Source organism: Ceratotherium simum, chromosome 23, assembly GCF_057802395.1.
Source record: "Ceratotherium simum simum isolate JZ-2026a chromosome 23, ASM5780239v1, whole genome shotgun sequence".
NCBI classification, from domain to species: Eukaryota; Metazoa; Chordata; class Mammalia; order Perissodactyla; family Rhinocerotidae; genus Ceratotherium; species Ceratotherium simum.
In genome coordinates this window covers 22,711,440-22,738,946 of record NC_141922.1, presented here as the reverse complement: position 1 = coordinate 22,738,946, position 27,507 = coordinate 22,711,440, and the positions used below count along the sequence as shown (strand labels likewise).

The window sequence follows — 27,507 nt, the reverse complement described above, 5'->3', positions numbered from 1 at the left end:
TTACTCTTTTTATCTAGACAAAAATGAAATATCAAGACTGACTGGAAGTGATGGTGTAAAATTCATTAAATTCTCTTGCAATTGCCAGAGGTGACATATGTATACTCAGTATCAGTGTTTTGTAGAAAATAGGCTACAGGAGAATCTTAGAGAAGTGGTGGATAAAATTCATCTGTTGCTGGAAACTACATGATCCCAGGAAGATAAATAACCTGGGCAAAGTTTCCTCTAATTCCCATATGGGTGCACAAGTCTGTGTTCTGTGGTGCCATATCCTGTTATATTCAGGCAGGCTCCTTCTGATTTCTGATTTAATTTCTCTGCTCTCAGCTATGTTTGTTCAGGAATGGTCAGAAGAAAGAGCCTGGAATATTAGTCGCATGGGTGGACTTCTGGACTGGATCTCCTAAATCTGAGTGGTTTGTAAATCCATTTTGCCCAAATTGCATAATGGATGCTCGTGAGTCTTGAATTAACTTTCCATGGGAGATCTGAAAGTCCCCGTGTTATAGCACATACAAACTTTGGGGAGGATACAGGGATTTATTTTTAAGAAGCAGGTAAGCAGAAAAAGCCAAACAATCCATATAGCAGCTTGAAGGTTTGTTGTATTTAACAAACTATGAATGTTGCTGTTAAAAAAGGAGGAACTAATGCTATTTTCTCAGGTCACTGTGGCTTCAAGGGACTTCCCTAAAAAGCTTTTCCTCATTCTACTGCCATTCCTCCAAACAAGACCTACTAATTTGGAATGGCATGCTTGAAAAACTGTCCTGCCACAGATGACGTGGGATAGCGGAAATGGACACAGACTTTGGAGACAAAAGGGCTTAGTTTCAACACCAGATCTGCCCCTTTCTGCGTGACAATTTCTAACTGTGTGACAGTAGGCAATCTGCTTAAATTCAGTCATCCTTGGCTTTCTTGTCTGTAAGCTGGGAATAATAATTTACCAATTTCACAGAGTTATTGCAGAGACTGAATGGGACCTAGTCCAGTATTGGGCACGGGGTGGGTGTACAATAATTGGTAGCTATTACTATTATAAACGTCTGACCCTGTGAGAACTCTTGTTTGATACTTAGAGAATGACAAGGCATGGCGGGTTGTATAACTGTGGTGCTTGAGTCTGGTGGGCGGGGATAAGCATATGTTAGCAAGCTGTGCTGGACTTTTCTGTGGAGATTCGGTTAGGGACGGCAATTTTCTTGTCTTTTTGGGGCCTGTTCGTCTCTGAATGTGGTTTGTTTCCTGTTTCTCATCAATCCCTCTTCTTTCCCTCTTCTGAAACCCATCCAACCTTCTTTTCCTTTCCAGCATCTTCAAGAAAAATAATAAAGGCTAACACTACCACTCCCTTGCCCTATTGAGATGAGAACATTTTCTTCCGTTACCCCTGAGGCGACGTGTCATAAACTGGCAGTGCTCTCCTGCTCCTTTTAACTGGGAAGCCAGGGTGTTGGGACCAGGAAGCTGTGAGTACAAAAGGGTTGGATTCAAGGAGGAAGGAAGAAAGCATGACAGTCAGCTGGATTTGTGGCTCTTGATCGATACCTATGCACCAGAAGAATTGAGTAGATACTGTGAGAATGGTAAGGGAGTTTTGGAGAAGTTAGATTAAGGATCCAGTCTAGGGCCGGCCCTGTGGCTTAGCGGTTAAGTGTGCGTGCTCCGTTGCTGGCAGCCCTGGGTTCGGATCCTGGGCGCGTACCGATGCACCGCTTCTCTGGCCATGCTGAGGCCGCGTCCCACAGGCAGCAACTAGAAGGATGTGTAGCTATGACATACAACTATCTACTGGGGCTTTGGGGGAAAAAAATAAATTAATTAATTAATTAAAACAAAACAAAAAAAAGGATCCACAGTCTAAATGCCCATCATAGCATCTACATTTAGAATCAAAATTTGGTTTCTCTAGTGAGTGAATATTCCATCTGAAATCACCGATCTGTAGCTACCATATTGAAAGAGCTCACTCAAGCCCTTGCCCTAGCACTTACTATTTCTATGACCCCACAAATTCTTTTCTCAGCTGTAACGTTGAGTTGTTAAGGATTAAGATAACATATGTGAAGCACCCTGTGCCAGGAATATAAGAAATGATCAGCAAACTTAGATCAGCAAATCTGGAACCAAGAAACTAAGGAAGAATGTTCTCTAAACCAACAACAAAATGAAAAATGAGAAGTCAGAGCAAAGAGCTAAGGACAGTAAAAAGAAATAGCTTACTGATGAAAGCAGTTGGGATCGTCCTGGGAATTAGAAGGAAACCCTGAACTTGACATTCATCATCTCCACCTCCTGACAGAAACACCCGGTGCCCTGTTTTTACCAACCTGTATAACTCACGACATTAATTTGTAATAAAGAGTAAAGAGAGGACTAGGGAAAGGGACACTTATGAGACACATCTATAGGGGAGTCTGTTGTTGTTTAATGTTTTGGTTTTCTGTTATTGTTATTTATTTTTTTGTTTGTTTGTTTTCCTTGTTGTCCTCGGGGGATACTGGCAAAGTGTGGATTTTCATGAAATTATGAATGGGCAAGCTTTCAGGAACTTCCTGGTTCATGGGAAAGCCCCTAATAAATATATGGCCTGGAGAGTCATACTTTCTACCACGTTTAACCTGGCCTTGGCCCCTAAGGATAGGAAAATAACACAGAAAACTTCTGCTTTTCTGGATTGTTTAACTTAAATCCTCTGTTCTTGGTGGATACAAGTTTGCCATTGAAAATAAGATTGTCACTAGACACCAGGGACTGACCGTCCTGAAGGCCAAGCTTGGGCCTCTGAGCAGCAAATTTAGCTATCACAAAAATAACAATGGAAATTATGATAAGTGATGATAATAACAGCTACTAACTATGATGCCAGTTTCTGTGCTAAAAACTTTATAGATATTATCTTCAATCCTCAAAACAATGCTGCAAGGTAGATATTATCATCCCCATTTTACAAACGCAAAAATCGAGGTTTAGAGACGTTAACATGCAAAGGTCACAGTTAGCTTCCAGTAGTGTTGGAATGAAATTCAGGTCCATAGGACAATAAAGTTTTTTTTATGCCATCTGTCTGTGATGACCTTCAGAAAGTCAGATCTTTTCAAAGTCATGGAAATTCAGATTTTGATTGCCTTGGACTCTCTGGCCCATCAATTTTTTTTTTTCCTTCTGGAATTGAAACTTGCAACCATTGGGGACTAGGGCTCCAAGGCAGTGATTTCCAATTTCTTGAAGACCATCATAAACTACAATTAGTTCATAATAGTTAGCAAGGAACAAATGTTTCTTTAAAAAAACATCCATTCACTTAAAATGATTTTTAATTTTATAATGACTTGTATATAATTATAGCAGAACACAGCTATTTAGTTAGAAAAAAATGACTTCAAAGATGAGAACCCATTTACTGTTTATTTGCTCTGGGGTTCTAATTACTTTGAAAACTACCAAAACTTCATATACGATTACTAACAGCATTCAATAACAGCTTTGAGGGACGCTGAACCAATTTTTTTTTCAGCTCCATTAACATGGGGAAAATAAATAATAAATGATAAATACCAGAGGCACGTATTCACTATGTCATTCCTTTCCCACTCTGTTGCCAGTTCAGGTCTCCTGTGCTAGAAAAATGAAAAATAAAACCCAAACGTCTACCTGGTCATTTTCGAAATGAGACCAACGAAACAAGACTGGTGAAGAACACTAAACATGGTATTGTTTTTCTGTAATATCTTAGCAAATCCTGGTAGCTTCAATTCGGTTTCATTACATTTCCAATATGTGCACGCATCAATTCATCTTCTTTTTTCTCATAGTTAAGATTTATGCACTTTATTAATCACATTGTGACAGTCATCTTACCAGTTTCATTTAGCAGAGTAAACCAGTCAAACCTCGTCAGACTTCTGAGGATGTCACATGGCAAACTTTGGATTCCTAGCAACTTGAATTGCTCTTGCCAATATGAGATTTTTCAGAGTGATCCATCTTAGGGCCATCTAATATATCACATCTGCCTCTGCTCTTTTCCTAATTGATAGGTTGAAAGAGAGACACCCGCTAGATCTCGCAAATGTCCCCCGAAGCAGCCTCAGGACAGAGGTTCCTTGGCAGCAGCAGCTTAAAATGGCAGGCAGTTAAACGTTCTGTTTTCCGAATGTACAGTAATTTGAATGATATGAGGTGCCTGTGTGGATTCAGCGAGCCCACACTTCCCAAAGAGCTTTGATAAGCAACAGCAACCTTCCATGCATTCACAGCATGCTCAGGTGGTTTAAAAACATGTTGCCAGGTGTGATGGACCAGTCATTCATTACAGCTTCTTAGCTTACAGTAATGCTAACCATATTCAGGGGCTGCTGACCCTTTCTTGGTTGCTGTCACTGATTCTAATTCTCGGTCCCATTATTTTTGATGTGTTATCACTTTTCTGATGCCAACTCCACTCTTTCTAAAGTTCTGAAAGGACACAGTTCTAAACATACTTAGTATGGACTCAAATAATTTCAAATACTCTTTATTAAGTCCCTAACAGCGCATCTGAGTTACTGGCCAGCCTGCTATGAGAGAGGAAGCAACCTTATACCATTATTCACTTAAGAGAGGTGTCTTCTGAGCTTTTTTAGGTCCTACCTATTTATATGATCAAACAGAAGGGTTGAGGGGGCACACTTTTCACATTAAAAGACTCAACAGAGCTGGCCGCATGGCGTAGTAGTTAAGTTCAGCATGCTCTGCTTCGGCAGCCCAGGTTCGTGGGTTTGGATCCCGGGTGCGGACCTACACCACTCATCAGCCATACTGAGGAGGTGACCCACATACAAAGTAGAGGAAGATTGGCACAGATGTTAGCTCAGGGCAAATCTTCCTCACCAGAAAAAAAAAAAAAAAGACTCAAATAAGCAAGATTCAATGATTTGTAAGCTCTTACAATGGATCAGTTGAGTAGAAATGATGGCCCTTATATAACAGCATGGCACATGGACAAAAATAAAAAATGACCACTTTGATATTAAGAAAATTTCATGAGAAAGCTAGAGAAGAAAATGAGTTACTGCGGTGCTGTTTCTATGGTCTTTCAAGCACAGCTGCACTTCCCAAGTCTTGGAATTAACAGCACTCAAAACTCCTCAGCCTCACAAGTGTATAAAGTGGCAGTATGGTTTAGCAAAGAGAGTGCTAGACCAAAAATCAAGAGACCTGTATTCTAGCCTGGATCTTGTACTAAACTGTACAGTCTCAGGCTGAGCCATTAAACCCACCACACAATAAAGGGGCTGGAACAGACAGCAGTTCCCAACCAGGGACCCTCAAAGGTGGCAGAAAGCCTCCTTGCGCTATTTTCACTTGTCAGAAAAAGCCTAACAGAAATCATACATTTACCCATAATAAGATTACACTGGATAATCAATATGTCACATTTATTTGCTTTTTGTTTCAATTATATTAACTGAAAGAGGTAACACTAGTTATTTCATGCTAATCCAATACTCTAATTGGAGAATCATGTTTTTACTTAGTAGGAAATCAAGTTAATTACTACTTAAAAGTGCAAATTGTAAAGAAAATCTTTCAAAAAGTAAAACTCATAGGGAACAATATGTTTTAAATGGAAACTTGGTGGTGGCCAGTTTAGAAATGTTTTCGCAAAAATCCCTTCCAGCTCAGGATTCCTATTACTACAAATCTGCAAATATATTAAAAAAATTCTTTAGCCCTTTTCCAGTGTCTTTTAACTCTCAGTGTAGGAACAGTTTTTATTTCCCAAACCCATGGCTTTACAACCCCTTTCCCATTCAATTCTGTATATATCTGCAGAGAGAGTATTTTAACCAAATCTCACAATTTCCTTGGCTTACACACTCCTCGCTTCACTGGCCTAATTATTTTAATAAGCAGCTTAACTGAAATGCTGGCTTACATTTGTATTTCAATTTAATTGTGTACAGTTCTTAGTATAATGAAAACCTTGCAAGTCTTTCCTGTTTGTCACAGCATTTCCCTGTGTCTATCTGTTAGGAACACTAACAAAGTAACTTCACTTTATCTCTATACATACATCTTTCCTTTCCTTTTTCTCTTTTTTCAGATTAACAATGCAAAGAAAAGATCCCAAAGTTCTATCATGTGCTCTCTAGATGAAAAGGAAAGAGAGTCCCCATCCATGCTCGCAGGAGAGCCTAGATCTGGTGGATGAAAATGAAAACCCAGCAGCATTCCAAGGGTCAGCCACACAGCCCAGGGAGCTTGGACACACCCATTCTATTTGTTCCCAGCATTTAGCAAACAGTTTTCTCAAAGGCGAAAAAAACAGGAAGTGGAAAAAGGAATGACATGCAAAGTCACTTACTAATCACAGTCCCTGGGGAATGGAAAACAGAAATCCCCCTATGGTCTAATTATTCTTTGGTATCTTCAATGAAACCGAATCATGAGTATTTCCAGTGTCTGGCTGATGTTTCAGAGGCCTGATTTCCACGTGTCCTTGGCTTTGAAAGGAAATATTTACTAACTTCCTGAAGTTTCCTTATTATCATCTATTACCATTTACTTCCCAGAAAATTCTCTGTCATTTTTCTAACATGGAAGGAAAAAGCTAGAGGTACATAAAAGATCTGTGTAAATTGTCATGTGTTTCTGCTTGATTGAAACCGCAATAGTGTGACTTTGGAATCTGGTATCAGGTCAACATGGAGCAGCTGACTCTTTGGTGACAAATTTCTAGGCACATAGCAATGGATCCTAAGCATGTCCCTGCTTTACCAGGCAAAAGTGAAGACACATGCCTCTTTTCATCCACGCTCCTGCATGTAGGTCTATAAAAGAAGAAAAATGCTACAGAGTGATGCTTTAGAAACTGAATTCTATTGCCTATTAAAAACTGCTGTATGCCAGAACCAGGGGATTTTGGTAAATCTAATAAAACACATTTTGAAATCCTTGGATCAAAAGCAGTATTTACAGGGGCTGGCCTGGTGGCATCGTGGTTAAGTTCACATGCTCCGCTTTGGTGGCCCGGGGTTCACAGGTTCGGATCCTGGGACCTCTGCATTGCTCATCAAGCCATGCTGTGGCGGCATCCCATATACAAAACAGAGGAAGATGGGCACCAAGTTAGCTCAGGGCTAATCTTCCTCAGTAAAAAGAGGAGGATTGGCAATGGATGTTAGCTCAGAGCCAGTCTTCGTCACATACACAAAAAAGAAACTATTTACAGATTCACAGAAAAAAAACAGCAACAATACAATAATAGCTACTTCTACTCTGCACTACTGTTTGGCCAGGCTAGACTTCATCTTCATTCCATTAAAAAAACACAAAAAAACAAACCTTTGCAAATTGGGCATTATTTCATCTTACTTATGCAGCATTTGAAGCTCAGAAATGTTAAGCAGTTTCCCCAACACCACATAGGTGCTAAGGGCAGAGCCCAGCTGAACGTTTTCCAGGTACCTTAAGGATTATCCAGACCTATTCTCATTTTACACATAAGACGCTGAAACTTAGAGCCTCAAAGTATTTAGACAAGGTAAAACAGTGAGTTTGAAGTGTTAAGACTATGGATTTATATACAGTTAACTTTGATGATTCATGACAACTTAAGGGAATGTTACTTTGTTGGTTAGCTTCTTGTGGGCCAGAAATATATGTTTTTCTCACCTTAGTGGTGGCACAGACTAGGCATTTAATCAATTTTGTGAATGAAAAGACAATATATAAAACTGAAAATGGAAAATACACGTCAATTTATATTTGGTTCTGAAATACATGGTTTTCCTCAGCAGATGTATCTTAGGAAATTACATCTTCTTTAGGATTACCATAGCCAGTTTGTCCTTTTTTTTTTTAAACACTTGGGTGAAAATCAGAGCTAGACGTGTGCTGCTAGAAGCCAGCTGAAGATGTGAAATGCAAAATACCCCCAATGTGCAGTCAGATCTAGGTCCCAACTTATGACATTCTCTACGCATGGGGCTCAAAGCCTGTTCCTTCAAGCAATCCCAACTCCCTTCACAACTGCTCTATTAGCAAACTCAGGTTCTCAACGATGGATGAGATGTAGCAGGGAGAGGTGAATGGGCATGGGATGCCAGTGGGAGAAATGATGTGCCCCTCGCTAGGTCTTCGGACACAAGCCAGCTCTATCAGACCGTTCTCACATTTGATTTCTTTGGCATTGAAGGCACATCTCAAAGCTACAAGAAACCTACACAGCACAACCTAATCAGTTTAACAGAACTGGCCCCACATTTGGGGTATCCTTGCTTCCCAATCTGAGGGCAGCCTGCTCTCACGTCAGACACATCTGCCTGTCAGGTTAGGTGGGGAAAATGCTTGCTCAGCAATGAGGCATGAGCTGACAGTCGGGGACAAGAGCAGAGCCTGTCACGCAGCGTTGGAGAGAAAAGCTCTTCCTTCCAGACTGACAGCCAAGAATGCCATTTTCTTGTTTGATGAGTGCGAACCTTTTCATTTCTACCCAAAAACCCTGGAGCCCAGCTGTACATCCTGACTCTCTCCTGAGCCGAGCAGGCTGAAAAGATTGACACAGGTTTAACAAACATGATCAACCGAGGTGCACGCCATCATCGGCAAATGGAACGTAAAGTTAATTGTTTCACTAGCGAAGAAGAGCCTCAGAGGCTTTCTTCACTAGTACAGCTGGGCATGCTTCAGGCACCCTGAAGCTCTGCTGAAATTACCAGCAGTTATATGTCAGGAAGGCCTGTTTCCGAAAGGTTTTTTCCAATGTGACATTAATAATTTATGAATAGGCCAGTACACAAAACAGTATTTGTAAGAAGGACCCAAGGGTGGGATAAACAGGAACTTAACTTCTTAATAAAAGCAGAGGATGAAAAAGGCAAAAAAAACCCCCCAAAAAACCCAAACAACAAAAACCCTTGTGGGTAGTATGGGGAGTGTACGTATTATCTTGTATCTACCATCAATAATCAGAAAAAAAAAAAAAAAAAGAATCATGTAAGGTCATGCAACAAAAGGTAATGCTTTGTACTTTCTTTCTCCTGTGATCTGCTCTCTGAGCATCTATTTGGTTCTGAGTACATTAATCCAATTAAAGGGAGTTTTTAAAATTGTTTGGGCTCATCTAGTTAAGGAGACTGGAATGCATTCTGTTCTGTCTTGTGTATTGTCAACAAAATTCTCAGCAAAGTTTGGAGTGCAGGAACTTTATTATGTAATTATGTGAGACAGAAAGAGGGAGAACTCAGCTTTACTTTGCAGTTTTGGTAGTTAGAAGAAAACATATCTTTTTTACTTGAAAATTGGGAAAACAGGGCATACAAGTCATCTAGACACAAAAGGAATGGAGTTTTTGTCTGGGTCAATTTTTGGCATATTGATTCACTTAGACTTCTCCATCAATTAGATACAACATAACATGAAATAAAAAGAGAATTGGATTCCTCTAATCAGCTGAATTACAAAGTCAGAGCTCTAAATTATTGCTTTGCTGTTTGAGCAGCAAATTATTGGTGAAAGGATATTTTCATTTTTATGCATTCATTTAATCTCTGTATTTATACACTTCTTTAATAGCTATCAGAAAAATGCTGTGATGCAAATATACGTTGCAATTCAATTTATATAGATTACATTTTTCATCATTCTAAATCTTAGAGATGTTTTGAAGCTCTGAAATAACCAATACTCCACTTATTGGAAAATAAAACCATGTCCAAAATGCACAATCAAACCCCAAATATCGATGGACAACAAAGATGCATAATTCCACTTATGAAAGTATCAGATGCTAGAAACTCAATTTAGTATTGTAAATCCACAGCAATTTTTATCAAATGAAACCTAAATAATAAAATATATGTAAAATCCTAGCATACAAAGGATTTCTTAGTAATAATTATGGTAACCCCAGCTGTCATTAATTGAGCATTTACTAAGCAGTTCACATCAGGATGGGCACTAAGGGGATCCATTGAAATATACGACCAAGTTCTTGCTCTTAATGCACTCAAAATATAGGTAATAAAAAGAACGAAAGAGGAAAAGAACACGACTATAACTGTGCATTTCCTATGGGCCAGACATTAAGCAAAGAGCTACATTTATATGTTTCATACTCACAATAAACATATCAGGTACATGTTACCAAGCCCACATTGCTGGTAAGGATCATTGTGTCTCTCCCTCATCACACAGCGAAGAGCTATGAAGACTTTCTTTCCAGCTTCATCTCTCCATAATCTCTCTGTGCTTCCCAACACTCTTTTTCTCTGTTTCTCCAATGAAAAGTGCTCTTATTTTTTGTCTTTGAACTTGTGTTCAAAATGTTTCCTCTGCCTTCATATGCAGTTCAAATATCCCTTCCTCAGAGCAGGATGCCTTCCTTGAGCACTCCGGCCAGGTATGCCTGTTATATGACTGGCACTTAAAATCTGTAATTCCCTACTTATTTGTTTCTCTCTCTCACTAGATTGTAAATTCCTTCAGGACACAGCCATCCTGTCTTATACTTCTCATGTATCCAGCATTCATCCAAGTCAGAGGGCTGACATCAGCAAGATGGTGGGCTAAGAGGTCCCAGTGCTCATCTCCCCAACAAAAACAATAAATTAACAACTGCAAACAGATGAAAATAGCTCTGGGAAAGCTAAAGACTACAATGACGGAGGAGCATAAACCCTGCGGACCTCAAAAATTGAGGAAGACTACATAGAAAAGCATAGGAAGTATTTTACCTGCACCATCCCATTCCCCAGTCCAGAGCAGCCTGGCACCAAGAGGGATCCCCTCGGATGGATTTCACCCCACAGGGACAAGGAGAACAGGAGAACCCCAAAAATTCATGTCACCACTGTGGACATTTGAAGTCTTTGTGACTGAGGACCCCCCCCCAACCCCAGTCTTCACGCAACGCTGAACCCAGCTGATAGAGCTGCCTGGAGTCTGTGCCGTTGCATCTCCTCCCCGGGGCTGGAGCTGTCGCTGAGGTGAGACCTGCCCCCAGGGGCCTGAGTCACTGCTGTGCCCCATTCTCCAGGATTGGGATGCTATAGCATCTCATCCTCTATGGGGACCAGAGCTGCTGCTGCATTGTGCCCTACCCCCTAGGTCTGGGGTCAGGGCTTTGACCTGCCATCACCTGGATGTGCTGCTGTTGCTGAGTTCCACTCCCTGGGGCCTGAGTCTGGGCATTGATCCACTATCACTGAGGCCAAGCTGCTGCTGCTCTGCAACGTGCACCCCGGTCCCAAGTCAGGGCTTTGACATTCTATCACCGGGCCATGCTGCTGCTTTATGTGCTGCTCTCTGGGTCTTGAGTCACAGATATGACTTGTCATCACCAGGGCTGAGTTGCTGCTGCTCTGCACTTTACCCCCGGGACCTGAGTCAGGACTTTGACCTGCCATCTGTGAGGTACACTGCTGCTGCCCTCTTGGCTCAGGAAACCGCTGTACCTTGTCATCTCTGGGCCCGTGCTGCTGCTGTGTACCACTTTACCTTCCCTGGGGCCCAAGTCACCACATGAGCCTCAAAACTCGACCCCAGTCCTGTGGGCAATATGTACATGCCCACAACTCAGACACCACTGCCATCAATGCAGCAAGCACACCTGTGCCCCAGGCCCCAAGAGATGTGGTTCTTCTATGTGCCCCTGAGCCCAAGACTCCAGCTATGCTACCATTTTGAGTGCCAGCATGCCAGACTTGGTGCCAAGGGGGACCCTCTTGACTAGAATATCCCCCCATGGGGGAAAAGGAGAACAAGAGGTGCCTAGTAGCCTTTTCTACTGAGGATCTCAAGAGCCTTACCTGCTACTGCCACCACAGACACCTACAGGATGCCCACAGCCTTGGCCACCAACGACCCCTGCAGTCTTCACCAAAATTAACCTCAGCTCATGGAGCTTCATGGAGCATATGCCTCTGTGCCCTCCCTGGAACCAGAGATTCTGTACTCCACTTAGCTAGTGCCCTCGCAGCCACTTTCAGGGGAAAATCTGCCCCCTGTGAAGGCAGTCTGAAAAGGCTGGAAGAGATGTGGCTCCTTCAAATGCTCAGACATCAATGCAAAACCACAGGAAACACAAAACAGCAAGCAAACGTGATACCACCAAAAGAACACAACAATTTTCCAGTAACTGACCCCAAAGAAATAGAGATCTGTGAATTACCTGAAAAAAGAATTAAAAATAATTATTTTAAGGAAGCTCAGTGAGGTTCAAGAGAACATAGACAACTTAATGAACTCAGGAAAACAGCGCATGAACAAAATGAGAAGTTCAACAAAGAGACAGAAATCATAAAAAAGAGCCAAACAAATTCTGGAGCTGAAGAATACAATAAATGAAATGAAAAATGCAATAGAGAGCTTCAATAACAGAGTTGATCAAGCAGAAGAAAGAATCTGTGAACTCGAAGACATATCTCCTGAAATTATCCAGTTGGAGGAGAAAAAAAGAAATAAGAATGAGAAAGAAGGAAGGAAGCCTACAGGAATTATGTGACACCATCAAGTAAAACAATATTCACATTATGGGAGTCTCAGAAGGAGAAGATAGAAAGGGGCAGAAAACTTATTTAAAGAAATAATGCCTGAAAACTTCCCAAATATGAGGAAAGATATAGACATTCAAGTAGATGAAGCTCAAAGATCCCCAAACAGATTCAACACAAATAAATATTCACCCAGATACATTATAATCAAACTCTCAAAAAAGACAAAGAGAGAATTTTGAAAGCAGCAAGAGAAAAAGGACTCATCACATACAGATAAGATTATCAGCAGATTTCTCAGTAGAAACCCTGCAGGCCAGGAGAGAATGAGGTAATACACTCAAAGTGCTCAAAGAAAAAAACTGCCAACCATGTATACTTTACCCAGAAAAGCTGTCCTTCAGAAATGAAGGAGAAATAAAGACTTTCCCAGACAAAAAAATGCTGAGGAAATTTATTACTAGACCTGCCTTACAAGAAATGCTAAAGGAGTTCTTCAAGCTGAAAGGAAAGGATGTTAATTAGTAACTTCAAAACATGTGAAAGTATAAAATTCACCAGTAAAGGTAAATGTATAGTCAAATTCAAAATACTTTAATACAATAGTGGCGTATAAATCACTTTGAACTCTAACATAAAGGTTAAAAGACAAATGGTACTGGGAAAACTGAATATCCACATGCAAAAAAATGAAATTGGACCTCTATCTTACACCACTTACAAAAATGAACTCAAAATGGATAAATGACTTAAATATAAGATCAGAAATCATAAACTCCTAGAAGAAAACATAGGGAAAAAGTTCCTTCATATCATTCTTGGCAATGATATTTTGGATAACATGCCAAAAGCAAAGGCAACAAAAGCCAAAATAAACAAGTAGGACTATATCAAACTAAAAAGCTTCTGCACAACATAGAAAACAATCAATGAATTGAAGAGGCAACCTATGGAATGGTAGAAAATATTTGCAAATCATATATCTGATAAGGGATTAATATCCAAAACATATAAGGAACTCATACAATTCAAGAGCAAAGCAATAATCTAATTAAAAATGTGCAACAGACCTAAATAGATAGTTTTCTAAAAAAGATATACAAATGGTCAAAAGGTACATGAATATGCGCTCAATATCACTAAGCTCTAGGGAAATGCAAATCAAAACCACAATGAGACATCACCTCACACCTGTTAGGATGGTTATTATCAAAAAGATAAGAGATAACAATTGTTGGCAAGGATGTGCAGAAAATGGAACCATGGTGCACTGTTGGTGGGAATGTAAATTGGTACAGCTATCATGGAAAACAGTATGGAGGTTCCTCAAAAAATTTAAAATAAAAAATTTAAAATTTAAAATACGATGCAGTCCAACAATCCTACTCCTGGGAAAGTATCTGAAGGAAATTAAATCAGTATCTTGAAGAGACAACTGCATTCCATGTTCATTCCAGCATTTTTCATGATAGCCAAGATATGGACACAACCTAAGCATCTACTGATGGATGAATGAATAAAGAAAATGTAGTATATATACACAATGGAATATTATTCAGCCACAAAAAAGAAGAAAATCTTGCTATTTGTGACAACAAGGATGAAACTGGAGAGCCTTATGTTAAGCGAAATAAGCTAGACAGAGAAAGACAAATACTGCATGGCATCACTTATGCGGAATCTAAAAAAAAGCCAAACTCATAGAAATAGAAAGTAGAAAAGTGGTTGCCAGGGGCTGGGGGATATGGAAATGGGGAGACGTAGATCAAAGGGTATAAACTTTCAGTTATAAGATGAATAATTTCTGAGGATCTAATGTACAGTATGGTGGTTATAGTTAATAATACTCTATTGTGTACTTGAAATTTGCTGATATTAGATCTTAAGCATTCTCACCACATACATACAGAGAGAGTTAACTATGCAAGATGATGGATGTGTTAATTACTTTGATCTTGGTAATCATTTCACAATGTACATCAAATCATCATGTACACTTTAATTATATACAATTATACTTGTCAATTATTTCTACTCAGTGAAGCTAGAGAAAAAAAGTGCAGAGCACATAGTAGGTACTCAATAAATATTGATGGTGTGAATGACAACAGCTACTCCCTGACAGGGCCAAGGTTAGAACTGAAGCTTGCCCTTTTTTCAGTGCCATTTGACCTTTATCATGTATTTGTCACCTGTATTATTCAAAAGCACCTGCCATCTGGTGTTGTCTTACAAAATAATGTAAACGAAGCTCAGGTCTTGACACCCAATTGTTGTGTTGATTTGTTCATTCATTCATTTACATATTCATCTTGTATTCACTTATTCAACAAGTATTTGTGACCACCTAGTTTGTGCTAGGAACCTCTCCAGGTGCCTGGGATACAACAGTGAATAAAACAGACAAAAATCCTTAGGATGAATGACAGTTCTGGTAAAAAAAAATATGCTCAGTCTACAATCTTGATTCAATTTCTAAGTGTCTGCTATGTATGTGTGTAAAAGGTTGCATGACACATTGATATGCAGACTAATGAACCAATTTTAATTAATATAAATGTATTAAATATGAAGTCTGCCTATGAAATAATGAGGTGGATGTAGCGAGAAGCCTTCCATAATGGATATAGTCAAATGACAGTGGTGCTTTTCAAGAGCCAGACATTTATTCTGTTCATCTTCCTGTGGCTCCACATGTAACCGAGATGCCTTTTTGACAGTTGCTTTCTCAGACGGTTTAGGAGCCACAAAAAAAAATGAGGTTATCACCATGCAGTTGCTCTGCAATTTGTCCCTAACTTGATGATATAACTGATCCTAAGAGTATCCATAAGAACGTCCCTTGGACTCTGAGGGTCATTCAAAAAGAAGAGTTATCCGAATGTTGAAGCCGTGGCCATGTCACCGGTATAAGGACACCTTCTGAAATGACTAATTTCACACAGCATACAGTGGATGTACAAGCTTTGGTATGTTCATTTAGAAAGCCTAAAGAAGGGGCCGGCCCGGTGGCGCAAGCGGTTAAGTGCGTGTGCTCTGTTGCGGCGGCCCAGGGTTCCCCAGTTCGGATCCTGGGCACGCAGCAAAGCACCACTTGTCAGGCCATGCTGTGGCAGGCGTCCCATATAAAGTGGAGGAAGATGGGCATGGATGTTAGCCCAGGGCCAGTCTTCCTCAGCAAAAAGAGGAAGATTGGCACATGTTAGCTCAGGGCCGATCCTCCTCACACACACACACACACACACACACACACACACACACACACACACAAAAAGCCTAAAGAAGAAATTAAAATGGCCAATAAATCAGATAGGAAAGCAATTCAACCTTACCAGTAAAATAAATGCAAATTAAAATTGCATGTCATTTTAAACCTAATTAGAAAATATTTAAAAGGAAAAAGAAATACCTAGTTTGCAGAGGCTTTTACAGGAAGCGAACTATTTTACATTCTTGTTGGCAGGGTAAATTGCTATAAATTTTCAGAAGGGCAGTTTGTTCATATGGGTACACACTATGAATTCTTTAAAATGTTCATATGCTTTTTTGAGGGCATAATTGTGCTTTACTTGGGGAAAGATAAAATAATTTTTATAATATGATGTTTATCTTTAATTGTAATAATACATAAACAGAAAAAGTCAAATGCAGTGCTTATAATGGAAAACACCATTTATCTGCCCATTTCTGCCCATCCTAGTGACCTTGTCAGACATAGCTACTTTTAACCATTTTAGCTCTTTCTTATAGTATTTACCTCAATTGTTCATACACTTTTATCAAGGGATTCCCTTCTAAAGAATCTGCCCCAGAAAAATTATCAGCTATGTGCACAAGATTTAGGTACAGGGATGTTCATTAATAGGGAGACATTAATAGGGGCTATCATACAGCATTTGCATAACAGAAGGAAGAGAGTTTGACTAGAATCTATTTTAGTCATGGAGTATGACGTGTGTGGAGATCTGGACAGAACTGACAAATAAATGGGGTACTAAAGCCCAGCAGATATCCAAATAGTCAAGTGGTCAAATTCAGCAAGATTGGTGGGGGCAGGAATGGGGATATGCACATCTACGCAAGGTCCAGTTTAGAAAGGGGGTGGATCAGATTCAGTAAAAGGAGTACCAGCAATAGGTTTAAGGAAGAGGGATCTTCTGGGAGACTCCTGTGGCTTATGACTGTGATGAAAGATGGAGGTCACTCTGGGCCCACTGACCTTATTCTGAAGATGCCTAAGGGGAAGCTCTGCCCCAATCAAGTTAGGGTCAGAAATTCTGGGATGACCTCACTGGCATAACAAGACAGGGGAGGAACACAGGCAAGCAAGGCAGAGCTGTCCTGTAATGGACTTTGAGTGAGAGGAAAAGGGGATTGGTCTCCTCCAACATGAAGCAGAGGCTGTGTGTAACACACGTAGCAACATTTTGAGAATACAAGAATGTAGGAGTTCAAGAAGCAGGCAGTTGGCAACGTTCAGAGGAAAGCTCACCCAAAATGTACTAAGGTGGATTTAGGAGATGTTCTGAAGAATTGGCAAAAATCTCTTTGTGGCCTACTGACATGTGGCTCTAGGTCACGTATAAATCAATTCAAAAATACGTTTTTTTTGGATGGGGACAGTGGACGGCAGATTAATTCAATCTTTTCTCAAATTTACATAATAAAAGTTTCCTCAGAGCTGGGCATAGTTCATCTCACGATCATATGAAAGTTATGTGTATTTGGGTAAGTTAGACGATGCTGCCCCCAACCTCAGTGACTTGACATAACAAAGGCTTAAATCTCTTTCACACGACAGTTTTATGTGAGTAGGGCAGCATTCCTCCTTGCACAAACTCACGGATCTAGGTGCCCTCCATCTTGGCAGGCCGCCATCTTTAGTACGTAGCTTCCACACTTGCCCAGGAAAGGGGAGAGACAGAGTGGAGGACCATACACAGAAATTTGTGGTCAGATTTGGAAGTAGTATACACATTCCACTGGCCTGGATCCAGTCATTTGGTTCCAACGAAACTACAAACACAGCTGGGAAATGTAGTGTTTCTGTGTGCTCAGCAGGAGAAATGGGATAGCAATGGTTCTCAGTGTGTGGTTCCAGATCAACAGAATCTGAATCAACTGGGATCTTGTTAGAAAAGAAAATTCACAGGTTCCATAGCAGACGGAACGAATCAGGAGCTCAACAATGTATTTCAACACGCCCTTCAGGTGATTCTGATGCACATCTAAGTTGGAGAACCACTCGGATAAGTCTCTTTCACATCTTTAGCCAGTCTCTTTCACATCTTTTTTGCTAATTTTTAAATGTTACAGATTACAGATACATAGTGCATGTCCATAAAATTGTATATGCTTCTGAGCATTTATACACTTACTCTATTGGGAATTAAACTTAGTTTCTACAATTGCAAACTTAAACATATCTTATGAATTTTGAACTTAATACAATACACAAAGATGTTCATAAGAACTGCATGCATTTTTGAGCCTTCATTTATGGAGTCAAATAACTTTATGCACTTGTAAACATTTATTGACTTATAGCCTAAGTAAAGGTTAAAAGGTTTAAAGATGTCTACCAATGGTTGAACCATTGCAGAAACTCAAAACAAACAAGCAAGAGTAGAAATGCTAATGACAAATTAGAAGCAGGATCAAATACACTGACATGGGAATAAAACCCTGGGACAAAAATGACATAAAAACCTTACAAAAAAGAAAAACTTTGCAAATGTAAAGAGTGAAATGTGGTGGGGCCATTGCATATGAATAATTAGCAAGCTGTAATCAATGTGGAGGACCCATAACATGTGAAATGAGTTACGACTGTGAACACTGCCAAAAGTAAAAATGTGAATTAAATATATGAAAAGCTGTGATGGAAGTGCTTCTCTTGACCCGCTGATTGAAACACTTTCTATATTATTAAAATGTTCACAGGGGCCATGTCATTCAAAGCTAAAAGCTACAGATACAAAAGCCACTCAGCCATCATCTGTTCATAACCGGACCCCAGCAGGAATCACTGATTAGTATTTAATCAGATAGTTACGACATGCTTCAAAAGCCAGAATACTGGACTCATTAAGGGTTGTATCTTAAAACAATGAGATTATTCTTTTGTTTATATTAAATATACACATAAACTGCATTAATATTTCATTAAACCTTTTAAAAACTGCTAGAATGGCACAGGTCATGATGAATATAGATATTTTTAAACTAGTTTTTAAATTATACAAGTAATACAGGCTCACGGACAAAAATGATCTATACAGACGGTTACAGAATGAAAAGTAAACATTCTCCTCTTCCATGTTCCTACACTTCCCAGACATAACCACTGCCTCTAGTTCCTTATGTTATTCTTAGAGAAACTTTCCAAGTAGAGAGTACCTGACCTGTATTTTAGGAACATCTCATTTCAAACAGGTATCTTAATAAGCCGTCACAAAGAAGGCAAAGACAACATATACTTAGAAAATGACAGTGGAAACAGAAAATTTCAAAAGCTCAAGCTAAGGCCAAGAATAAAATAAGTATATAAACACATAAATGCTGGAATAGGGTAAAGCTCATCACAATATTTTCTAGTACCATATAGTTGAGCATTTTTGTTGGGGTGGATTAAAAGGGCAAAAGACCAGAGGGAGAAAAATTAAACCTGTATATTATTCATGGAAGCCAAGGAGGAGAATTTGCATGGCTTCCAGGAAAGAACAGGGAACATTCTCAGTTGTTCACTTTTCCTGAATTTCTCAGGTCACGTCTCGTAATGAGAATGGTGGCGTCTTGAATCTGTAGCCACGTTCATCTATTCCTTTGCTCATTAATTTATTTATTGAGTAGCAACTGTGTGACATTAGCTCTGATTTCAAAGAGCTTACAACAGAGCTGGAGAAAACAAGACAAGCATACATGAAACATTTGGAGAATAATAGATGGTATATTAAAAAAAAAAAACAGAATATAATTAAGTGCCAGCTTGCATGGTGCCATGAGCAACACTTAATTAAATTCAGGCCATAATCCATGTCCTGGTTCTAAGAAAAGAGTCTCCTACAATTTCTTACTTTCCACTATAACTAATACCTGGAGTTCAGACCAGTAATGAAGTTTAGCAATGACTATATTTCCATTCTCAAAAAGCAAATCCGTTGTTCTTGAAATGTTTTTTATGTATTTGTGTATAAAAATACCTATCTAGGTTTTTGGAGGATGGAGGGTGTTTGATTGCACTTAGTGATTGATTCTTCAAACTTAATACCTCTGGGAAAAGATGTCATAGGATCATAAAATCCAGAGAGAGAAGGCTGAGAAATCAGCAAGGCCAATGCCTCGTCTCCAGGTGGGATGGAACTTCTGACTGATTATCTAGCCAAAAAGTTATGGTGACATTTTTGTATATCTTTTCTTCCTGCATATACTGAATCAAAGTACAAGCAGGCATCTGGTACTGGAGCATTATAAAGCCATATGTGATGCTGACTCATGCAGAATGCCTGGAAAGAAACTAAGTTAATACATATGGCTTTAAATTTACAAATGAAGACTCATCTAACATCAAAGACCCGGAATGCTCACTGCGGTGACATATAAAAGAGCTTATGAGGGATATCTGTTTTCACTTGTGTATCATCCCCTTTAACACAAGTAAGCAACAGAAAGACGTGTGCATTTCCTGAACTTGATCTGGGGTATGCAACACGTTTTATTAAGGGATTAAAGGGCCTCAGGTGTCTTGGACAAGACTATGTTATGCCAATTTCAAGACAGAGACAACTTAAGTTGTGGAGTCTCTAAAAGAATAATACTTATGCATTATGCCAAAGCCATAAACATTATTGGAGGTTCTTAAAAATTTATATGTAAATGACAAAATAGAAGACAGCTCTGGAATGGAATCCTGTGGCTATACTCCAAACACTGTATGGTCTCCTTCTCCAGGAGAAAGAACATGCAGCTCACACCCGGTCACCTCACATATGGGATTAGAGGAGACATTAACAAGAGAGTTATTTTTAGAAATCTGCGATTAACAAAAGTGCGAGATGAAACAGAACCCTCCTATGTCTTCAATGTTGGCAGTACCTTCTTAGGATCTCAAAAAGTAAGTTTCTTTCCCTTACTATTTTGACCTTTTCTATTTGGCAGAGGTTGATTTTTTTTTTTTCTGTCTGTGTTTCTAATGGAGCTTGAAATTAACATGGCTTTTTGTTTACCTCCTAATTTGTGTGCTGCCATCATCATTGTTGTCAGCATAGTTCTGAGAATAGGGTTTGTTTACTGCTTATGTTGAGCCAGCAAACGGAGAAATGCAGAAAAGACTGTTCTGCTTATCCCTTTCCAGTTTAGATTCTCCTTCCATTCACAGAAATGGCCTTCACTAAGCAGCCAATGACCTTCTTGGGTACAAAAGCCAACAACCATCTTTAGTGCTTGTCCTCGATGACATTCCTGGGCTGCCTTTTCATAGCTGAGAATATCCTGACCCTTTGCACTCCTTGTTAACAGGGGACCCAGAAACTGAATCTTTCCCAGTTATCTCCATTCTTGAAACAATCCCTTGTAGGCTTTCTGGGTTTGCGCCTCTTCTCCTACTCCTCTCTGAGATGACCTATTTCCAAATCTTCAGATGGCCCCCATATAGTGGCAACACCCACTTTTACCTGTAGGCTGCTGACTTAGCATTTTCATTCTGAGTTATACTTATGCTTCATGACCATATCAAGTTCAGTTTGGGAAAGGGGGAAGTAGTATTTCCCCCAGAAAGTGTTATTGAAATTTTACAACAAATCTTAGAAACAGAGTTTTGGTTTTAGTTTTTAAGTCTTCATGGTCTTTTGATCCCACTGTTTTGTCCATTAGTCAGCAGCTATTAGTCAACGTTCACCTTCTCTATAAAGGGTTCTGCACTCAGTAAATACATTTGAGAAGCAAAAGCATCCTTTTTATTTTTATGCTGTACCTTTTAAAAAATTTACTATTTGAACTATTTTTACATGTAAAATTCAGTGGCATTGAGTACATTGAAAATGTTGTGCAACCATCACCACTATCCATTTCCAAAACTTTTTCATCATCCCAAATAGAAACTTTGTACCCATTAAACAGTAACTGTCCATTATCCCCAAACTCACAGCCCCACATAACCTCTATCCTATTTTCTGTCTCCATGAACTTGCCTCTTCTAGGTACCTCGTATAAGTGGAATCATACAATATTTGTTCTTTTGTGTCTGGCTTTTTTCACTTGGCTTAATGTTTTCAAGGGTCATTCACGTTGCAGCATGTGTCAAAATTTCATTCCTTTTTGTGACCGAATAATATTCCATTATGTATATATACCACATTTTGTTTCTCCATTCATCTACTGATGCATATTTAGGTTGTTTCTACTTTTTGGCTATTGTGAACAATGTTGCTGTGAATATTGACATACGAAGACCTGTTTGAGTCCCTGCTTCAACAGAAGGACCCTCTTTTGCTTTGTAAATTTTTCAATTTCATCCAGAAATAATTTCTAGCAAAGTCTGAATTATTAGTAATTTATCCTGGTCCACAACTTGGGTTTGAGTGCTGCTCCAGTAACCTGTTTGCCTTTAGGACCACGCTTTACTTCTCTTTGCCTGCTCTGTTTGCGTGAAACTACATTTCCAGACTCCCTTGCCCTCTGGCTTCCAGGTGGTTTTAGCCAATGTGAGGCTCCAGAGGAAGACTGAGGGGCAGGAGAAGGGAAAAGCCAGCATATTTCTTCCTCTGTCACTTTGCTTCTGGTGGCACCTTGGGCAGTGGCTGTATCTTCTCCTGACTCCAGCTCCCACCAGAATAGCCTACTGGGGTCCCAAGTTCTGCTAGGCAACTTTGACCTCTAAGCTCTGCCTCTTCCTTTGTTCCTGTAGCGCCCAGGAAGGTAGAAGCTTCCTACTGTTGCTAACCTCTGGGTTGCCTCATTTTTGCACTTTGAATATTCAGCTCTTCTATCAGTTGTGTTGCCAACTCCCTGTGTTGAATTCCCTTTTCTAAATATATCTGGGATGGTTTCTGGGTTTCTGACTGGAACCTGATAACCATCCCATTGGGAAATGAAGGTCCAAATTTTCTCAGGATGCAGAACCTATGGCAGTAACTCCTAGTTGCCCTCAATGTATCATCCATTTAGTAGGATATTTAGCGGTGATCCCATTTCCTAGCCTCTTTTGCCGTTTGGCGTGGCCATGTGAACAAGTTCTGGCCAAAGTGACGTAACCAGAAGTATTGTGTGGCAGATTCTAAACCTTCTTCACAAGTTAGCTGCTCCATACTCTCTGTGCCTTCTTCTCTACGGTTTGGAGCGTGGATATGACAACTGGAGTTCCATCTTGGAAGAAGAAGACGTGGGCCACCTTCTGGGGAGAGCAGGACCAAAAGCTGGCAGGAACTTGAGTTCTTGATAACTTTGTGGAGTAAAACCACCACCCCAGCCCTGCTCTGCCTACCTCTGCAACTTTACATGAGAAGCAAATCAAATTCTCTTTTGTCCAAGCCTTTATTTCGAGTCTCTGTTTATGATACCCAATCTGAATCCTAACAAATTCAGGACCCAAATCATGAGCTCAATATCTGTCCTGGACTGCTGATGAATTTTCTTCCACCTTTCTTTACTAAATTAAAGCAAGGTCCTTGATCTTCTGATCTTACTCTAAGTTTTGACCTCCTTCTGTTTATACTCAGAATTGACCTATTCTCATCTACAAAGCTTTCAAAAAGCTTTATTCCCTTTAATAGCGTCTGCTTTGCTTATTAAGTTTTCTCTGAAAGGGGAGTAAAATCCAGCTACTCACCAATCCCATATCCAACCTAGAAAATGATTAGAGTCCGGATGTTAGAGAATTTTTAATTAAAAGCCTGGGAACATTGTTCCTCAGGTATTAATAAAGCCAGTAAAATGGAGAATCAGTGTGGCCGAACACCACAAGACAGACTGTTAGTGTCCTGGTCTGATAGCACCTCTTCACAGAGCTGATGGGCTGTAACTGTACCTAGTGGCTGCCAAGCACAGATAAATCTCACCTATACTTTACCCAAGTGGGCGTCAATTAGAAATATGGACTTCTAGGATGATAGTTCTCAAACTTTATTGTGCATGAAAATCACTTGGGGGAACTTGTCTGAAGATTACCACCCTTCTGCTTGTGATTTAGTTGGACTGGGGTGGGGGCCACGGACCTGCCTGTTAAAAAGGACCCCGGGTGCCTCTAAAGCACATGGTCTATGGACCACACTATGAGAGAGACACTCCTGGGGAACTCATGCAGGCTATAAGGCAGCCAAAAGTGGAGAGAATTGTCATCAGCTGGCGGAGGGGCTGGAGAACATTAATTGATGCCTATCACATCCCAGGCGCTCTGCTAGGCATTTTCCAGACATCATCTTAGTTTATGCTTATAATAAGTTGCATAACTATTATTATTACCTGGTTTTACAGTGGGCAACCTGAGGCTCAAAGTAATTAAGCAATTTGCCTAAAGTTACAAAGTGGCTTTAAAGCTGGGTGTGTGCTGGGTATATTCTACTTCTTCCTCTAGTTTTGCTCTGTACCCTTCCCCATCATGCTCTGTACTCCTAAACACTGACCAGTACCGACGGCATCACAGGGCCCTCTGCTCTCTGGCTTCTGGTTGGTTTGGGTCCTGCAAATGGGAAGTGCCGGGAGAAAATGGGGCGGGGGGGTCAGTGAGGTCAGGGTACTGACTCCCCCAGCCTCCCTCACTGCAGGTCACCAAGGTTGTATCCCTTGACCAAAGGTCACAGCTCTCGTCAGCGGCTCTTGCCACATGACTATATCCTTCCAAGTTCCTGTAACTATTCCCTCTTCTTGCCCCTTGAGGCCTAGGGCTGATCCCTGGTGCCCTTCCTCCCTTTCTCCCTAACTAGGAGGAGGTAGTATGCTAGCCCTTTTCTTTCCCTACAGCCTGCCCATGACTTTGTAAATACGGTTGTTTCTTTATTAAATTCTCTTCCAGATCACCCCATTTGAGTGTTACATCTGTTTCCTGCCAGGAATCTGACAGATACAGTCTGCTTGGCTCCGAAGTCTTCCTCTTTCCATTCTTCTACACTGCCTAGCCCCCTCCCCTGGTGGTGATGATGATGACAACAATGGCAACAGTGATGACACTGGCTGAGCACTTACTATATGCAAGGTGTCATGCTGAGTGCTTCACTTCTTATTTTCATTGGACATTCTTATTTAATTTCTACAACTACCTTTGGTATTAGGCACCGTTTCACCTTCATTTTACAGAGGGAAAAAATGAGGTTCAGGGAGATTAAGTAATTGAACCCAGCGGAGCCGGTGAAGAGTGGTGCCGAGATAAATGACCCATCCTTCCTCCTCCTACCAAGCGTCTGTGCCATCACACATACTTTGCTCAACTAAATGTGTGTGGATAAAATTCATAAAAATAAAGATGTTGAAAAGTCTATATCACTTATTTTTCAGACTTGAATTTGAAAACAATGCATTTCACTTCAAAAGGGAGTATGTCCCTTTGTGATATTTTTCTTTCTGTGTACTTTCTCCAGCACAACTCAGTTCAGACCCTTCCATTGCACACGTGGTGAGTTGTAATGGCTAACACACCTCTAGCCTCTCCCTGTATTTCTCTGCATCCTGCTTATCACACCACCAGATAAATGCTCCTAAAACCATTCTGATTATGGTTACATCCCTGGAAATTATCAATATAATTCGAGGATTACTGCTAGAATAGACCAAAATTCTAGGTGATGTAAAGCCTTCAAGGATAAGATCTTTCTTGATTCCCAAATCATTTTTCTAGCCTTGAATGCAAATATTCCCCTATATAACCAGAAGCCTATAAAATCAAACCGTATTCGTGATTAAGCCATAATCCTTGAATATGTCTTGTGCTTATAACCTACAGACCTTTGCTTATGGAGTTGTCTTTGCTTAGAATTCCACTTCCTCTCAAAAATCCCATGAAGGCATCCCTTATCTTAGCTCTTGGGTCTCTGATAACATTGCTTCCATATTTATTGTCTTATCACAATTTGTGCCCATGATTAAGGATACTAATTATGCTGTTATTAGTGAGTCCTTTCTATGCTCCTGACACTTAGTAGAGCTCTGTATCCATGGAACAAAACAGACCTGTTCCCTGCACTCACGGAATTTACTCTTGGTTGCAGGGACCATTAAAGGTACTTAAATAATAATTATTGAAGGAAAGAAAATCTTCAAAGCTTCTCCTATTTTCCTTAAAGAAAAGTGAATCTCTACACCCAAGATGTTTGCTGTCACTCCGGGAATGAAGACGGGAAGAGGCACGAACATTCTGCTCACGCTGTTTCTTCCGCTCAGAATAGTTTCCCTCTATCTATATGCTTCATTAGTTTCCAGTCATCCTTCAACCCCAGCTACTGCTCCTCTAGTTAAAAAAAAAAAAATCACTCCCTCCTCTGTGCTGCCCATTTACTTTGTATAGACTCCTTTCATTCTACTTATGCCTCAGTCCTAATATTATTGGTTTATCTGCTTGTCTCTCTATAGTGATGGGTATGCGGCGTTCAATATCTATTCCACTCTGCTTCCGGTGTGCCCCATTATATTGCAGAGGCTGTAAAGCTAAAGTACTACATTTTCCAGACTCCCCTGCAGCTAGATTGTAAGTTCAATAAATTAGATACTCTTTCATGAGATTTGGATGCAGGAAGCGAGAGGGTGGTTGCACATCCCCAGCTGTGGAGATACTGGGTTTTTCTGTGGCAGAGCTCCTAGGAATAGCCATTACTCCAAGGGTATCCAGAGGCAGTTGTGATGGTGGGACTCCCCGATCCCTGGACTACAGCAAAGGAAATGTGCCCTTGACTTCGTTGATTTCCCTGAATCCCCATCTTCCACACTGAGGCAGAGAAAGTCCTCACAAGGCCAGATGGGTGGTCTTGTTTGGGAGTCACTTCTAGAATTCCAACAGAGAGCCTGGACTTCCTCTAGCCCTTCGAACAACTTTGTAAGCATCCAATTCCCTATATTAAATACTTCCTGTTTAAAATAGCTTGAGTGGTTTCTATTTCCTGTACGTGAACCCTGAGTGATATCCACGCCAGACAGAGTTTGTTGAGGGCACAGTCTGTATCTTTTTACTTTTGTATCTTCTATGTCTAGAACAGTGCCTGTTACACAGCAGAAAAATTTTAATGTCACATGAATAAGCATTTTACTAGTCCAAAAATGCACTAAATATTCTCTATTAACTCATTTAATTCTCCTAATAGTCCTATGAAGTAGGAATAATTCACCTCATTTTACAAATAGGCTCAGAGAGGTTTAGCAGATTGCTCAAAGAATCTGATACAGGACCTGATATCTATTGCCAGATTCAAAGTCAGCTTTGCAGTCTCCAAAATCCTTGCTCTTTAAAGGAATTTCAGAAGAAAAAATAGAAAATATATGATTGGTTGTCTTACTGATTCATTGAAAACATTATCATAGAGCTGAAAAAGTTGACTCTTGAGGGTAAGCAGGGATTACATTCTTAAAATAGTCTGTTTCCTACTATGTACAAGATATTGCAGTAAGCGGTCTAGAGTGTTCTTTGGAATAGTAACTAACCCTCAGGACTTGTCAATTATAGTCACAAAGTGGTCAATAGATGTGTGTGGGCAAACTAAGATGTCGCTGAAGCTCTGTTTCAGGAACTTCCTTTAGCGCAAACTAAAGGAATTCAAGGCCTTTCAGGGTCTTCCAGTTCCTGGTGGAAGGACAAGTGACTTTGACCAACACGAGAATTCCTAAGGCAAAGAACTGGAGGACCAGAAGTGGCATTCTTAAAACAATGAGAACCCTTAAGAATTTGCACTATTTCTCACTCTCATTGCAGTAATTGTTAAGTAAGCAGACTGAGCACATTTGTCTGTTCTCACTTAAGTTTTGCCACTAGACTGATGTGTCAGAATTTTAATGCCATATAATTCTATATTCTGTAAATTAAAACAGCACGGCACACTGGCTGGGA

At 40.1% G+C, this 27,507-nt stretch overlaps 1 protein-coding gene across 3 annotated transcripts in view; it reads right to left on the bottom strand.

Moving 5' to 3' along the window:
• Positions 1-27,507, bottom strand: part of SAMD12 (sterile alpha motif domain containing 12) — a 387,706-nt gene that overhangs the window by 82,514 nt on the left and 277,685 nt on the right. The window lies entirely within an intron of this gene.